This window comes from Notothenia rossii (genome assembly GCF_949606895.1).
Source record: "Notothenia rossii genome assembly, chromosome: 12".
Lineage (NCBI taxonomy): Eukaryota > Metazoa > Chordata > Actinopteri > Perciformes > Nototheniidae > Notothenia > Notothenia rossii.
Window position 1 is genome coordinate 8,897,328 of NC_136911.1, and position 17,389 is coordinate 8,914,716.

The 17,389-nt window shown below is 41.6% G+C and overlaps 1 long non-coding RNA gene across 4 annotated transcripts in view; it reads right to left on the reverse strand.

Annotated features, from left to right (window-relative positions):
- LOC307026720 overlaps positions 1 to 17,389 on the reverse strand; it is a 197,170-nt gene that overhangs the window by 53,609 nt on the left and 126,172 nt on the right. The window lies entirely within an intron of this gene.

Consider the following 17,389-nt stretch of genomic DNA (forward strand, 5'->3'; position numbering starts at 1 on the left):
GGTGTCCTTTGACCAAAATTGTCCATTGGAACCCATATCAAAAGATGTTGGAATAGCAACGAATTTGACGAGTTTTGAATTTGCCGGGGAAATCTGCAGTCGACCTTCGCCTTCGTGGGCGTGGCTTGCGATTTACTGCGTGACTTCACGAGATGGACGCCGCCGCACTGTTTACATTCACCACCGTTCATTTTTTCTCTTTTTCAAAGACGAATTTCTCAACGTTTTTGAGCTAGTATTTTCCTGGAAAGTGTGTCGGAGTCGACTGGAAGTGATTGCCAATCGAGAAAACCTGACAATGGAGGCGACAGTGAAGAAAGAGGGATGAAAAACACAGGGGAAACGATGCATTGCCGCTGGCTGTAGTAATGTCAAGTCTGCCGAAGTGGCGATGTTTCTCTTCCCAAAAGATGAAGGTGAGCCTGGCTGGTGTCATTGTTTCGTAGATTCTTTGATTGATCATGATAAATAAAGGCCACTGGTCGATTCGAGAGAGAGAGAAAGAGAGACTGACAGAGTTACATGGTTGTTGTTAGCATCTGTTGCTAGCTCGGAGCTAACGGAGATTAGCTGTTTCAACAATAAGGAGAGGGAGAGTGCTCTCCTGTGGGACTGAGAGAGATAACGTCAGCTCAGGGAGGTAAACTGTAGCCTAAGTTATCTCAGTGGGTTTGGTCATCTATGTAAACAAATATTTCCATCTATGTAATATTAGTTGTATAAAATAGGTTAAGAAATCCTTCCAATGTTTTTTGATTATTGAAATATATGTTTCATATGAGTGTTGAGAGCTGTATCCATAAATCTCTTAATGTTGCCCTCAAAGTGCACCAGATTGATTACTTTCCTCATCTATCCTGTCCGAAAAGCTGTCATTTAAAAAAAAAAATCAATCATTTCTCTCACACTAGTATCACTTTCCAAAGTCTCCGCCATGTTTACAATCGCAACTGGGTACATCTTGTGACGTCACAGCCACTATCGTCTGCAACTTCCGTTAGGCTCAGACGGCAAAATTAATAATTCATTAATTCATTCATTATGAATTATTACAAAATATTTTAGCCATGAACAGGCACAATGATATGTAAGGAATGAAACTGCCATTTCATTTTGGTCCAAAAACATGCACTTCACTGGGTCTTTAATACAGTTAACAAGTGGAGGACAGAGGAGGCTCTTAAAGAAGAAGTTACAGGTCTGTGAGAGCCAGAAATCTTGTTTGTTTGTAGGTGACCAAATACTTATTTTCCACCATAATTTGCAAATAAATTCTTTAAAAATCAGACAATGTGAGTTTCTGGATTTTTTTTTCTCATTTTGTCTCTCATAGTTGAGGTATACCTAGGATGAAAATTACAGGCCTCTCTCATCTTTTTAAGTGGGAGAACTTGCACAATTGGTGGCTGACTAAATACTTTTTTGCCCCACTGTAAATGTGCCTATCCATTAACGGACATCTCTTAATAAATATTCTTAAGATAAATGCATTATGCCTCCCCTGATAGAGCTCTAGTGAGTCGTGTGTCTGAAAACTAGGCTTATTTCCTATATATAATTTTGTCCTAGGCTATCAAGACGCGATTCGCACCAGTGTTGGAGAGCAGTGAAGCTTTGCGCTGCGCATGCACTGCTCATCGCGGAGTGTTGCACTCTACCCCGTGATGAATAGCCGGCTGAGAATAAAAACCGAGAAGTTGCCGCACACAGCAGCGTCAATGAGAATGACTTTTTTTCTTTTGATGAGGAAGAGGAAGAAGCAATGTCCATTAGCGCAGACTCGGAGGTACTTGAGTACATGAAATCTTGCTCAGAGTTAGAAGTCCTCAACCGTTTCCCCCGAGTGAAAGCTGTGTCCATGAAATACAACACTGCCACACCATCCAGTGCACCGGTGGAGAGGCTGTTCAGCCTGGGAGGTATTGTGCTTACCCCCAGAAGAAACAGACTCTCAGATAAACGTTTTGAAAGACTGCTCCTGATGAGGTATAATCACACGTTTTGTACTGATGTGGAATAGGTTGCCTGCCACCCATGCTGTAGACATAGCTCAAGCCTATGCCTAATATCTTCTTTTTTTATCTGCCATCATACTGTGAAGAAGGGCCAGCATATTCAGTGAACATAGCCTTTTAATTCTGAGGCCAGTCCTGCTTTAAGTTGTTCTTGATTTTATTTTGGCTAAAATGTCTTTGCTTCCAAGCTGTATTATGCCATTTTATTTTATTTACACAAGCCATCGATATCAAGACATTTTGAAGTTATTCTTTTTCTGTTGGATTTACATGAGGCATGTTTTATTTTGAGACACATGAGCCATTTTGAGGTTTTCATCATGTTGCTCCTAAGGAGCCTATTGATATGATTTGCACTAGCTTTGCACCTATTTTGGGGCTAGCCTGTTTAATGATTATGATTTTATATTGATATTGTTTGATATTATTGTTTAGCCTACACATTTAGGAACAGAGATGGGGTTCTGCCCAAAGTCGAGCAACATAAAAGTAACTTAAAAGTAACGAGTAACGTAAAAAGTTACTTTCCTTGGAGGGTAACTAAGTAAAGTAGCAACGAGCAAACACTACTTTTTAAAAGTAACTTCCCCAACACTGCACACCACACACCAAGACGACCGTCACGTTGGCACATTTCACTTCTTTCTTTCAGAATGAGGCGAAAACTATTAAAAGAGGTGAAAATCACTCCAAGTCTGGGCATGATGAGAGCTGTACATACTACATACACTAAAGGGGAGTTAGTCGGTTCCGTAAGAGCCAGCATGCGGGACCGGGATTCTGGGATTTGTAGTCTTTCTAGTTGCGTATTTGTCATAGTCTTATATTTCAACAGTTTTACGACAAACTGTGACTTTTTTGACATGGAAATTATTTTTTAAGATTGACAAACATCATATGTGTAATTCATGGCACAATTCAAATGGGATCGAAAGATAATCTTTCTCTCCCCATTGACTTCAATACCTAATTTTTCCGAAATAAGGTCCCATGGGTCGGAAGTAGATGGGCGGGACTTCGCCTCTCTATACGCCGTGAAGTTGTTTGCGGCCTGCCAGTAAACCCAAAGCAGAAGAAGAAGAAGTGACGTCAGTGGCTTCATTTGCCTAATCCTCCCTCAGGGACTTATTCCGGTGTGAACGCGATCTGTTCTTTTGTTCTAGTTCTTAAGTACGGCAAAGTATTTGGTGTGAAAGCACCTATTGCTGAGAAGCAGGCTGCACATGGCACCTGGGTGCTAAAGAGCTAGCAGGACATCGTGGAGCCTCTTTAATAGACTTGTCTGTTTGTAATTGTTATATACGTTGAAGAACTTTGAATCAGTATACCTGTATAATTATGATAATGTACCTATTTATATTAACTTTCTTACTCAACCCAATAATGGTCTTATTGCAAAAAAAAGAAATTAAATATGAGCCTCTAAATTAAAATGTAACATATCACATATGAAACATTTTTATAGTTATGATCTTTGAACTTTATTTGGTTCAATAAATGCATCTAATAATAAAAGAAAAAATCATCATTACCAATATTAAAAGTTTCACTCTGGATTTACCAGATATGCGAGTGTATTTTCACGAGAAAACCAAATTTACAATGAAATACCATTGACTGTATCACATTGACGACAGTTTTAACAGTTTGCAATACTGCATTATCATAACCACATTTCAAACTATTTGGTGAGAAAGTTACGACTTTGTTGACTCTTAATTTGCGCAATAAGCCCCCTAAACCAAGCATATTGGAATCAGAAGCATTTATTTCATTATACAAGTACAACGAGAAATAGGGGACATTTTCTCCATGTTTTACGGAGAGAAAACACATTTCACCATTTGAATCTAACTTTTACTACTTTGACTGCCAGCCCTGATGACAGTGGCTATGGATCACTGCAGTCATACACACACACACACACACACACACACACACACACACACACACACACACACACACACACACACACACACACACACACACACACACACACACACACACACACACACACACACACACACACACACACACACACACACACACACACACACACACACACACACACACACACACACACACAGTCCTATCTCTACTATCAGTCCTGGCCCTGCAGCGTGCGTCCCCTCAGTGCGGGACAGAGCTGAAAGGTCACAGTGTGTTGCTGCTGTCGCCAGTTAAATGTCACCAGGCCACTCCTGCTGTGTCCAGCCTGTCTGTCTCTCATATTAAGTCTCTCTCAACAATAAACTACAGTCTCGCTGCTGAGGTGCATGAAATCATCAAACATCATACAGACAGAGGTTAACACAATTAGGACAATGCTCCTTTTTATGTGGTATCGTACATTGCATCATGTGAGGGAATTTAAAATTGATGTGACTCAGCAAACAAGAGTGGAGCAAATAAAAAAGGAACTGTAACTGAGCTCTTTTATTACCAAACTTTGTTTACTGAATGCAACACAAAAAGCCCTCTTGTTTAAGCCCTCTATCTGTCTTTGCAGCAAACAATACGCATTTTTGGGTGAAGTAAAAGGAAAACAGGGAATGAATGGGGGGCCTGTGGAGAGTTGTGTCACAATGTGCTGATGATAAGCTTGGCATGGCTCATATTGAACACATCGAGACTATCTGCTCTGCGCATTTGGAGTTGTCTGTGGGAAAGAGACATGCCTCAGTGTGGGAAACGGTCTTCTTTTGATACGGAGCTGGAGATCAGCAGTCTGCTATCATCTGCGATGGAAAAGTTCAGCCTGGTTTAAGGAGGGCACATATAAACAGGGGCTTTTTGTCCATTGCTGTGACCCTATGTCACCCCCATGGGCTTAGCCAATGGGCGGAGCCTTTGAGGTTGCTTGATAAATTGCCAAGATAAGTGGTTTGGTACTAATCTCCAGTCACCAAATGTAGCTCTATTAGAAAATGATATTGATAAATGTGAGTAATGTTGCCACTCATGAGATCAAGCTACGCTCTGTCTGTCTCTCGCATCTCCCACTCTCCCCTCTTGTCCGTCTGTCTCTGGTCCTCTTGGCTCCAGGACTGAGTCACATGGTTGACTGATCAAGTCGGGGTGTTGAGGCGAGCTCAGTGGGTGAAGCGCAGGAGCTCCGACGGGTTGCTGCTGGGGCTGAAATCAGTCTAAGTAGGCCAGGCCGAACACAAACACACCTCACCTCCCCTCCTCACCTCCCCTCTCTCTGTCCTTCCACCCCAATCCTGGCTCAGCTCGGCCATAGAGCTAGTTACATTCTCAGAGCGAATTGTGTCCGTATCCAAAATATAATAACACAACTTAGCCTGGTCTTGAACACATTTTTGTTCCGATTCCAGATTTGTATTTGTTGCTATCAAGTCAGCATGATTTAAAATGTCTGACTTAATAACAGTTAATTGGGATATGAAAAAATATGGTGGGAATAAACAATTTTAAGCTAGGCTAGCTACACTCTCCAAATGGAACGTGAAAGTTAGCATAGCACCTTGGGTAAATCCTATCTAAGTTAAATAACTCCAAATGTTGAATCTGGAAAAGGGACAGATGTATATTTTTAAATTGCTTGCGCTAAAGGGCTATCTTAGTATTTGTCCTAGCAGGCTGTCCTCAAACACTATGTAAAACACTTTCAATAGATTATCCCGCAAACCAGGTGAGGGGAATGAGCTGATTGCAAGAGCCAGGAGGAGGCAGGATCTGAAATGACAGGAGTTAATGCTAACTAGATAAACAACTAAGATTGTGTGGAACCTTTCATGGTAGTTTTTTTAATCAAGTGTTAACTTATTTGTCCCATAACTGACATATTGGAGTAATGCCACTTCTGTGTTTATTTGAACATGAACCACAATCTTGTCCTTAACCTAACCAAATGATTCCTGGATGTTTGTAGAACACTTACAAGAAACATTTTGAATTTTTTGTAGATTATTTTGGGCGTTTATCAGAGATACATTTGAAGGGGGGAGATAGAAAGGATAAATAGCGCAAATAATCCACAGGCCAGATTCGAACCTCGACTGTTGCAGGAACGTGCTCCATATCATAAGATGCTAACTCTACCAGCTGAGCCAATAATATCTTTTTTTACGTACGATACAAACTGTTATCTTAGCAATGACATCAATCAATGCTGGCTTTCAAATGTCAGTCACCCACTACCATGGTAAACAGTCACCCAGATGCTCAAGGTTGAAATGTTCTTCCACAAATGTATCACTAAACGATTTCACCCTGAGGCAAAATAGACTCAACGAAATAGCTTGAGTACTGTTACTTAGTTTGTTTTCGTTCAAATTTCAAATAATTCTCATCTCGCATGACCCTCACCCTCCTCTGAAAATGATCAGAGGTCAGCAACAGATATAGTACAGCAGTTAGGTATCTGAGAGGAGCGTATTGTACATCACTTTACAATCACGTCTGTAGAATTTGAAACTTTCTACTTTTAACAACAGGAGTCCATCACTGGGAATCAGCACACTTTTAAAACACCTGCTGGAGATTTTTCCATTTTCACCATGGAAGGTAGAGAGGAGGAAGGAAATAGAGGACAGAGGGGGGAAAGGGTGAATTCTCAGGCTATCCTAACCCATCCACCCCCACCCAAATCCAGGCTCATTAACTCAATTCATAATCGTCCCTTTTTCTCCCCCTCCTTCTCTCACCCCTACTGGCTAGATAGGTAGAGTTGGGGGGAGGTAGCTGAGCTCATTAGGCCAGCTTCACTCTTAAAATAACCACTGCTGCACAGAAAAAAAAACTCATGTTCAAGTTTCCACAGTTTCGTGTTGACAAAATATCTTGGTGGCTGATGGACAACTCTGTCCCCTCAGTCTCTTTCTCGTCTTTTTCCCCCTCTTTCCCGTCCAGGCAGCTTGAAGCAGAACCACTAAATGGGGATAATTGGGGGGAAAGTGGCCGACCCTTGTCTTGCCGACCCAATCTTCTCACAAAACAATCAGCAGATTGTTCCTGGGACCCGGTAACGCAACAACCTCCTAGTGTAGAATCGGGGTGTAATTAGCAAGCAGCTAGCGACATGCATGTCAGATGCGCTTATATGTAGCAAATCAATTACAGAATTCCTTCCACTGCTTGTTTTCTCAACAACCTAGCCCTTTCATTCCTCTGACCCATCTTTTGGATTGTTTTGAGCTGCAGCGGGTGTTCCCTCGGAGCGCTGGATCGATGCTGCGCGGAGGTTTGTTTGCTGTCTCTGGAGATGAGACGGATGGTCAGTTGGAGGGGCCCATTTTGTGTGTGCCTGACTGGACACTGGTTAACCATCTAATGAGGGCAGAGGGAGCGTGTTCACAGATCCAAAGCAGCAGGACCTTCCCCTGTCTGTTTCTCCCTCTTCAAATACACACACGCACACACACATGCACATGGATGAACTCTTTTTGACACTTGCTCCGTGTATACTCAAACATACACAGCGTCAGGGAATGTTTGTCTTGCTTTTAAATTCTAAATCCTCTGCTTCTTCTGTTTACTTACGTGTGTATAATCCTCAGCATGATCTCTGATTATACACAAACAGGCACACACAAACACACATGACATGAAGGGTTCACAGAGTGCTCACAGTTGCAAGTTGCTGTGTGTGTTTGCTTTACAGGCAACATGCAGTAATGTGTACCAGATAAGAAGCTGTCCTTAATCTACTTACCGTGTGTATGGACTACACAAGAATAAATAATGTGGAGGGACTCATTACGCTAAGATTAACGAGAAGGGAAATGCAAATAACAAGCGTTCTAATGTTTTAAAAGTTTAAATATGCAAGTGTTTCTTGGTCATTTTCACATAATATGCTGATTTTTAAGCCCAAAGACATTAAATTGATGCCCTTTTTTTGTCAAATTGCTTCACAAGCAACTATGTACACATAATCTCTCTGTTATAACATATAATAGAGCCAATTACATAATTTGGAATGTTGTTATTCACACATTGTTCTCTTCGGTGGTCAGAAAATCCAACGGAACTCAAACAGAATTCTTCCTTGTGCCATTCCTAGTAGAACTACTTTTGTACTTTACCAAAAGTTATAATTAAGAAAGCTACTTAGGTGATGTGAGCATCAGTTTCAGAAGGAGGACAAGCTGCCAAAACAATTAAACCTACAGAATTTACACAAAAATTACACCATGAGTTGAAAATTAATAACACCCCATTTTTAAGTATTTGATCTACTCGTTCCATTTCCATCAGCCTTTACTTTTTAAATCAATGAATACACTGGAAAACCAGCCTAAATATCTGCTGTTATTATGTTGCTGTTACCACTATTTATGTATTTTAGCCAATTTAGTAGAAATAGAGGCCCATTCTGACAGAGCGTCAGACATAAATAGTGGTTGTGTTGTGCGTATCTAATGACTGACATGGAAACATTCACATACTTTACACAAAACATTCGAACGGACTGGATACGTTGGAAAAGGTCGCAAAGGGCCATAACTCGGAGTCATCACTTCATGAGAATTAGAAGACGTCTTTTATCATCATATGTCACAGAGATAGAGAGCAGACATGGACGGCTGCTAGATAGCCATCGCTGTGTGTAAGTGATACTGCTGAGCGGAGAGTAGGTCATCCTCATGGCCTGGAAGTGATGACAAACAAGATGTCTGATGGTCTTGGAATGAGACATATTCCCACACGGTATTTCTTTACGTACTTAAAGGGAAAACTTTGGAAATAACTAAGAGCAGAGGGCCACCATGTATGTTTTGGCTTCTTCTTCTGTGCTTATGGTTGAGTAAATGAAATTAGCAAATTTGTGTTGCAGGTGATATGAGGTCAGCGTTTTGTTTGTGTATTTATATGCGTGTGAGTATGTGTGTGTTTGTTTTGAGTGGTGAGTAAGGGAAGCCAAAATATGGAAGGGCTAAATGTCGAGCATTGGCGGAGTAGGAAGTATAACGTGGAGATCAAACATCCCATTAAGTTGTCAGAGGCAGCCAAGGGCAATAACACAGAAGCTGGGCCTCGTCTGTCCACAGATGGACAGATAGACAGGCAGGTAGACAGACAGGCAGGCAGACACACTGTGCACAAACACAGCCCAGTTTGTGTCCGCAGCCTCGAAACAATCATTGTCTTTGACATGGACTACTTTCATTCTATAAAATCTCCTATTATTTCAGGGTCAAAGTATCTGTTGTTAAACCTGGCTTGGCTTAGCTCAGATTTGCTTTATAAAATATTCATTACACTTTTAACAATAAACTTTTCTGAACCGCCTATCTGAAAAACCCATCAATCGCAAAGTGATCCTTCAGTTTCCGATCGGTAGAGATTTTCTACCACATCAGTTGACATCATTTATTCATTTAAATGATATCTTAAGTGAAACTTGTAGCATTGTCCTTTTAACGTACAAAGTCATGTCATTTTACTGGAGTAACTGGATGCTATGGGCAAAAAACGTGTTGTTTGATAATGGGCGGTCTACATTGAAATACGTTGGTAAAAACAAAAGGAAAATATTGTCCAACTTCCTCCCCTCTCCATACCTGACACCTCTGGGGCTTCGGTCGACTCGGTCCAGGGGGGCTGATGGGAGTCAAGCCTGTTGGATGGACAGGGTGAGCCAGAACACTTGCGGGGTCAATTTTGCATGTGACCGGTGTTTCGTATTTAATGAGAGCTGCTGTCACTTCGACTCAGGGCAGAGAGGTAGAGGGAGAGAAAGAGCAAGAGAGAGAAAGAGGGTAGGGGGGGGTAAAGAGGGAGTTAAGCAGGAAAATCAAACCTAAATACCGAGTGTATAGCTATTATTTTAGGAAACAGCACATTACCAAAATGTCCTCACAAGTTAAAACAAACACCAAAGTGACATTACGCCTATAATCCCAGCCCTCCCACTGTGCACCTCTCTCTGCCACCTTCCACCCACCCACCCACATTCCCCTGATCCTCCAAAACCTCCCGCTCCGACCCCCTGCCCCCACTCCCGGAGGCCTGGCCCACGCTGGACCCTCATTAGGTCATGTGTACTCAATCCTGTTGTTCCTGCGTCCCTTAATTTCCACTGTTATGGGGACAAAGGAAGGCACAAAGCGCATCGCAGCCCCGGGTCCTTGCAGTCGACCTCATTCGCTCATTACTGTCGCCATAGAAACTCGCTCCCCTCATCACCTCCAGGCGACCCCTCCCACAGAGTGTGTATGAATGGAATTTTTATAGCAGTTTAGATGTGATGGGAGTGATAGGTAGGTGTGTGTGTGTGTGTGGGCTGAATCTTCTGATAACAGGAACTACTGTTTTACTTGATTACTCCAGTGTTAGTGGCCAGCCGCCCCCCCTATTTGTGTGTGTGAGCAGGAGCGTGTTATATTAGGGGTGACGTTCCAAGACCTTTTCCTCTCTGAACTTTTGGGAACAGGACATTTCTGTCGGATGCAGAAATGCGATGGTGTGGCTCAGGTTTCTTGATCCTGGAATATCTCCAGAAGGCATTACTGGAGAAAAGGATCTTTATAATCTTTATGAAGAGAGAAACATCCACACTCAGTGTATCAGCAAGCACAGCAAGTCCATTATTTTTGATTAATCTGGCCACTGGTATTTGCCATGTCAGTGACTTGTGATGAGTGTGTGTGTTTTACATATTAAGCGCAGGGTTTGCCAAAGGTTCCTCAGAGTCTGGGAGAGATGTTTTCTTTCTCAGGCGTCACTGTGGTCGAGGTTTTTGAACAAGGAACCATGCAGACATGTAGCCGTGTGTCCTGAAAGCTGAATTTGTTCTTGTTGTCCCACTCTGGAACCCCGCAGGAGGCTTTACTTGCTTCATTTACAATATGTTTGAAGGTTAAACATTGTAAAAATATACAAGAGGAAGGTAGAACTGTTTCTCAGAGTCGAGTTAATCCAAGAAATTCAACACACACACACACACACACACACACACACACACACACACACACACACACACACACACACACACACACACACACACACACACACACACACACACACACACACACACACACACACACACACACACACACACACACACACACACACACACGAAAGGGCTCCCTCTGCTGAGCTCAGAGTCCCTAGCTCCCTCCAGCCCCCTCTCCTATCCTCTGCCCGACCGTCTCATCAACACCCACCTGAAGACCCTGCCTGTGTTAAGCTCCTTTGCTTGCACTGTCACCTCCATTCATCATCAATGATCAAGTCATTTCCGCTGCTTCGTTCACCTTGAAGCATTTGCAAGGAGCTGAATGAGTTGGAAGATACAGTTTGTATGCTTTTAAATTCTAAAAAATAAATGAAAAACTAACACACTGATATTTTGATTGAGTTTTGTTTCCGTTTATTTTGTTTCAATCAAAGAAAATGTTCTGAAAAGTTACATTTGTTTCAGACACTGCATCCCCATACAAAAATGTATACTCTTTCCTTCCAACATAAAGTGTAACTTAAGAAAACAGCTAACCTTTTTACCATACTCACAAAAATACGCAACTTCCCCGGTTCTTTCATGTTAAGACTTTCTTCTGTAAAACTTAAAAACATAAAACTGCCCTAAATTATATTAAATGGTTTAAAAGTCTTAAATAATGGTTTTAGAATATCTATAATGTTCAGGTTTTAAGTTACCGAATGTAAACTCCCCTCAAGCTGCTAAAACTAACCAACATTTAATTCAACATGCAATACACCACTTCTTTTTCACTTTCCAGTATTATAGAGAAGGCTTTTTTGGATTCTAAAATATTGTCAACAGTTAGATGTTGATTCATAAATCCATTTGTGTTCCTTAAAACAGGAAGAAACTAAACAAATGAGGAATCCCCACATTTTTGTTTGAGTGATAACCTTGGGTCAGGATTACCTGGAGCACAGGTGGGATTAGGGCTGAGCCTCAGGTTCCTTTTTCAAAAATCACAGTTCCTTAAAGCTTACAGTATTCCTCTAGGCTAGTTTACCTTCCCATTGTAAGAGTATGTACTGTACTCATTCAGAAAGTAATTGAATAAAGACAATATATGAAGAAAATATTTTAAAGACCGTTATCACATAGACACAACCTTTGACCTTAAGATCCTTGAAGGTAAAAAAAGAGTAATAGCTCTCTTTGTTGGAATCTCAAACACATGCCTCAAAGAAAAATAATAAAGCAACTAGAAAAGTAGCAGATGAAGTACAAGGATGAAAAGGTTTTAGAAGCCATAATAGTACATACAAGTAGAAATAAAAGGGTTTGCTCTTTGCTGAGACAGAAAAAGTTGGTGTAAATGCAACAAAGTGAAAGGGAAAGAGTTCTGCAGACACATTATCATGTAAATAAAGCCAGTGGTGTACTGTCCATCTGGCATGCTGAGACAAATACATAGCAGGTTGGCCCTGTTTATCAATGATGTTGTCTTGTTGCAGCCTCAATGGTGTGGTAATGGTTGCCTCCTGGAGGAGAACATGCTATTGCTAGTTAGTCACAACAGCTTTTCAAGTGTAGTTTTTTTCTGCACTGGGCCGTTTCCATCTCCCCTCTGCTATTTTGTTCTCAGGATTGTACCTTATACATTCAATACAAAGTAATGACCTACTGTGTTAGTTAGCAAGCTTGATTACTGCAAGCTAGCTCACTCAGTTCATGATAGTTAGCAAGCGCATTAGCTTAGTTGCTAAAGGGAATTGACACAGACCATTCAAAAGATATATAATTGTTGGACTCTGGTTCTATGGATGGACATCACCACCAGAACTGGCACAAATTTGACAACGTTTACCAGGGTTGATATCACTCACTAACTAAGCCTATCATGTAAAACTACTTATCAAGGCGATTTATTATATTGTAATTATTTTGGTATTACCAAGAAATTCAGCCAGTGAAATTGCTAGTAGCTCCAGGCTAGTAGAATGCGACAGTGAATACGTGAGGCCATACAGTTAATGAGTATATGCGTGCAGCAGGGAGAGCAGGCCGGGCAGGTTGGGTATCAGCACATCACTGTGAGGTTGGTCTGCCTCCTGTCTGCTGCGATAGAGACAGGCGACCTGTACAGACTCGCCCTGCAGTCCCCAGGTGAGCAGGCGGCCCTCAGCCATACTCATTATTATCTCCCAGAGGAATGCCACCCAAGTCAGATTGAGAAAAACGGCAATTTGAACAGGAATGCGGAAAACATCGAAATAGGTGTAGTGTATTGTGTGAAAACAGACTAACATAATGGAGATCCATTCTTGGAGCCTTTCTTATGCCAAAAAAGGAACAATGACAGCAGAAAATCTTATTTAGCTCTTGCACCAGGATTAGAAAAGAAGCTGTACAGTGTTTCACAGTAAGAGATCTGCTCTTCTGTTCCTCATCATGACACAGCAGAATTGGAGAAGATTGGAGGTTGGGGGGGGCACAGTGAAAGTAAATGAAAAGAGTAAAAGAGATGAATGTAATTTGGATGTGATGTATTTTTAATGAGGCTCCGGTCATGGAGGGGTTAAGGAGCAGGCTGAGCTGAAGAGAACAGAACGGGGGGAGCAGAGACAAGGCAGTCGGGCCACTATTGATCAAAGGGCTGGTGGAGTTAGGCTGGCACCAGGACAGGGTGACCTGTACTGCTGTACAGCATGATGCTCAGACAGGGAAACAGGAGGTATGAGCTGGACTGAAAAGAAATCTAAAAATCTTCTGTTACAAATAAAAAATGAGATGGCTCTGTTCAGGCAGCATTTCTTCATCTGTGATTAAATGTCTTAAAAAGACAAAAGCAAGAAATAAAAAATGTCCCAAAGTTTGTGTATGGTTTGGAAAACTTAAAATCTTTGAAAATAGATAAATTATTTATCACATTCGAGCCAAAAACACAACTTTTACATTTTGGTCTAGAAGTGAAAGTATAAACACATTCAAATCAGAGTGAAACTTTTCTAATAACACAAACTACTACAAATCCAGCCTTATGATATTACATTGCTCTACAGAAGGTTGTTAGGAAAAGACATGAACAAACAGTCTTTCTCACACAATAACATCCAATAAGTTGTCAAAATTAAATGACAAATTGTCCTTTGTTAGTGTTTTTCCTTCCCTATCTGTAGGAACAATCACTTCCAAAACAATAACAGTACAACTCATTTTAACAAAAATAAGTCATGTTTCCTTATCTGCTATTGGAAGAGTTAAGGTTTTATTTGGCCAAATCCCAGGAACATATTGTTCCAGATGAAATGGCCCACAGCAGGGCATACAGGTTTCTGACTGGGGTATCAGTAAAAGGCCAGAAGAGTGTGTGATGACTGCGATAATGTGAGCTAAAGGTGATAAAGTGTCTCTCCAGGTGTGATCAAGACTTTCATCAAGGCTCCAGTGAAGAAGCCCACCAGCATATCAGCACAGTGACAACGGTCGGAGTAACGACGACAGTAGCAGTAAAGCGCCTCAGGGTGGATTCCTGGCTCCAGGGAGGGTGTCACATCCTCCTTTAATCATTAAAGAAGCAGGAAGACCCCCACCTATCAACCACCATTAACATTTAACCCCCCTGGCCCGTCTCTCTCTGTGGCCCCCAGCCATAGAAGCTCCTCAGTAAACCAGCCTTGCCTTCCTCCCACCAATGGAGACAGACCAGTGGCTCCACAGCGCCTGATAATCGATGTCTGCCCCTCAGCACCCCGAGGCCCAGGCCTGCCTCCTCAGCTCCTATAAAGATGCCTGATACACACACAAGCACAGCCATCAAGTATGCATGCGTGTGTATGCTTACTTGAGTATGCAAAGAAGAAGTACATTCAGACAATGGTCCCCTGACCCCAGTAACAGGGGTGCACTAATGCTGCCCACTCCCTGTGTGTCTCCAGCCCCCCCCCCCCCCCCTCCGCTGTGCAGACACAGACATTGACTGCTGGATCACAACCCCTTTACCTGAGTCAATAAAGCCCCAGCACAGAATTGATTTGGCAGGGAAAGAGAGTGGAAGTGGGGACAGGGGGACAGGGGGGGGGCGAGCAACAGGACTCTCAAATCCATAGATGGATTTTTGACTCTCCGTCGCCGCTGTTGTCAGTCAACCTCTTTTGTGTGCTGAGAAACTGAAGGAAAAAACTGACTCGAAAGGAGACAGTCTTATCTATCGCAGACTGATCATGCAGGACATCTGAATTCTGAGCGTTCAAAATATAGATGTAGAAGAAGAAACAGTACTAGCATTTAAAGATTAGATATAACCAATCAAAGTATAGCCCTGCTTTCTCTTGCGTAACTACTTTTATTTTGACTAAATGTTCTAGTTTGCTGTAATTTAAACGACATCTGATCCAGGGTGCCTTTTTCAGGCTCTCCATAAGCATTGCAACGGAAACTGGCCCCAATGAGTGTGATGAGTGAGAGTAACAAGGTAAGGGAAAGTGAGTCATCAGATGTAAACCACCTCCTCACCCTCGACCTCTTTCACAGCTCTGAAAACATTGTTGCAGTATCTTGGGGAATAACTAAATGGTGGTCTACACAGAAACCATGACTAACATAACCACTAAATTACTGTTGATTAATGCTCTGAGCGCTAAAATCGTTTTTCAAGAAATCCAATAGCTCTTTAAGAACGACTTATCCGAGACAAGTCCGATTTCAGCAAGGCAACCAAATCTGTACGTAATGGAGCTGGAAATACCGGTACTTCATCTTTTTTGTCAACAAATTCCAGGATATAGCCAAAACCAACAATGTTTTAGTCCATCGTTCAATACTCTGTGACTCCCACACGCTGCGTCCTTTTTCAAAAGGATTAGTCGTTTTTTTAAACCGCTGGAGAACTAATTGTTATGTATTGATGGTCATATTTAAGATAATTGTCTGCCTTGTAATACTTGTACGCTAAAGTGCTGTGTACCTTTCCTAAATGTAACGACAAGATATTAATTGAAAACTTCATGATGATAAATAAAAAGTCACCCCTACAAAATGTATTTATTAAAAAATGATGTATCATAAAGTAAGGCATGGACAAATGCACCTATTTCTAATCCTTAATTACATTTTTTCCATAACCTGCATGCATCTGTGGAAAAAAACCGTCTTACTTCTGGTTTAACACGGTTACATTTATAATTATGGTGCTGTTTAATTGTACTAAACAGCGCCTGACTTGATAGATTTCTCTGAAAGTAATATTTGCTCACGTCACAAGCTTTTAAGAAGAAAGAATTTGACACAATACTTGTTAGAAGATGCATTGTTATTTTGGGTATTTCATTAGATTCATGACTTAAAATGTATAGCATATGGCAAAACATACAGTTTATAACCAGTTACCTTTAAATGTTTGAGCAAGTGTAGAACTATTAGCAGAGCACACCATCTGCTGCCACTCACATCAAGGTCTTGTTTTATTAGTGTCGACATAATGGCTCAGTGTATGTACAGTCTACATAGACAGGCTTTTCCCTTAACTCCCAGCATGTAGCCTATGAAATGACTTCATGAGTGGCGACAGCTTATCTCTCCCTGCGGATGGGATCAATAGACTGGCGCTCTTGCGTTCCTCGTTGACGTGAAACATCGGAGACCGGCTATCATATGCACTGTTGTCCGCCTGCTTTGGGTAAACACGGGACCTCTCTCAGGTTCCCCCCCCCCCCCCCTCCCCTTTCTATCAGTCCAGGGAGGTTACATTGAGCAAGATGTGGCTGCCTCTTTATATTTACCCTAACATGACTCTGTGTTATGTATAGAAATGTTGACATGCAGACATCGGTTCGTGTAGTCAGGACGGGGGAGATGGGAGGACATGGAGTCTCTGCTATCAGTCCATCTCGGAGACGACCTATTGTGTAAACAGCAGGAACAACCTGTTGGCTGCAGGCGGCTTGTCCTCTTGGGTGTCAACAAGTTGTGGGACGTTAGTGATGATATCATTTTGCATTTTTTTGTAGGCAATCGTGTTTAGGATGATGTCAGTTTGCACGCAAGAGCCTGAAGACTCAAAGTGACCGTTGTATTTTTAGCAGGTATAACCTCTGGTGTTGTTTATTTAAAGGTCTCCTATCATGCTATTTTTAGGCAATAGCATAGGTCTCAGATATATAAAAAAATATAAAAAACATGTCTATGAAGTGTTTTGATCAAAAACCAAACAGATCACCCATTCTAGCCATGCCTCATATCCCTCTATTTCTCTTCCTGTTACAAAAGTGCAGATTCTGGATATGAACAGGTCTCTCTTGAGAATGAGACCCTGTGTCTCAATGAGATTTTCACCTGTATAAAAAAAATTAAGCTTTTTTTTTTAAACTGAAAAAAATAAGAGGGGGCGGAGCATATGCCGCGGTGATGAAACACAAGGATTATTAGATCAAGGATTATTTCTGAAACAGTATGGAGCTCAAAGGCTTTCTCTCTGGCCAGTTAT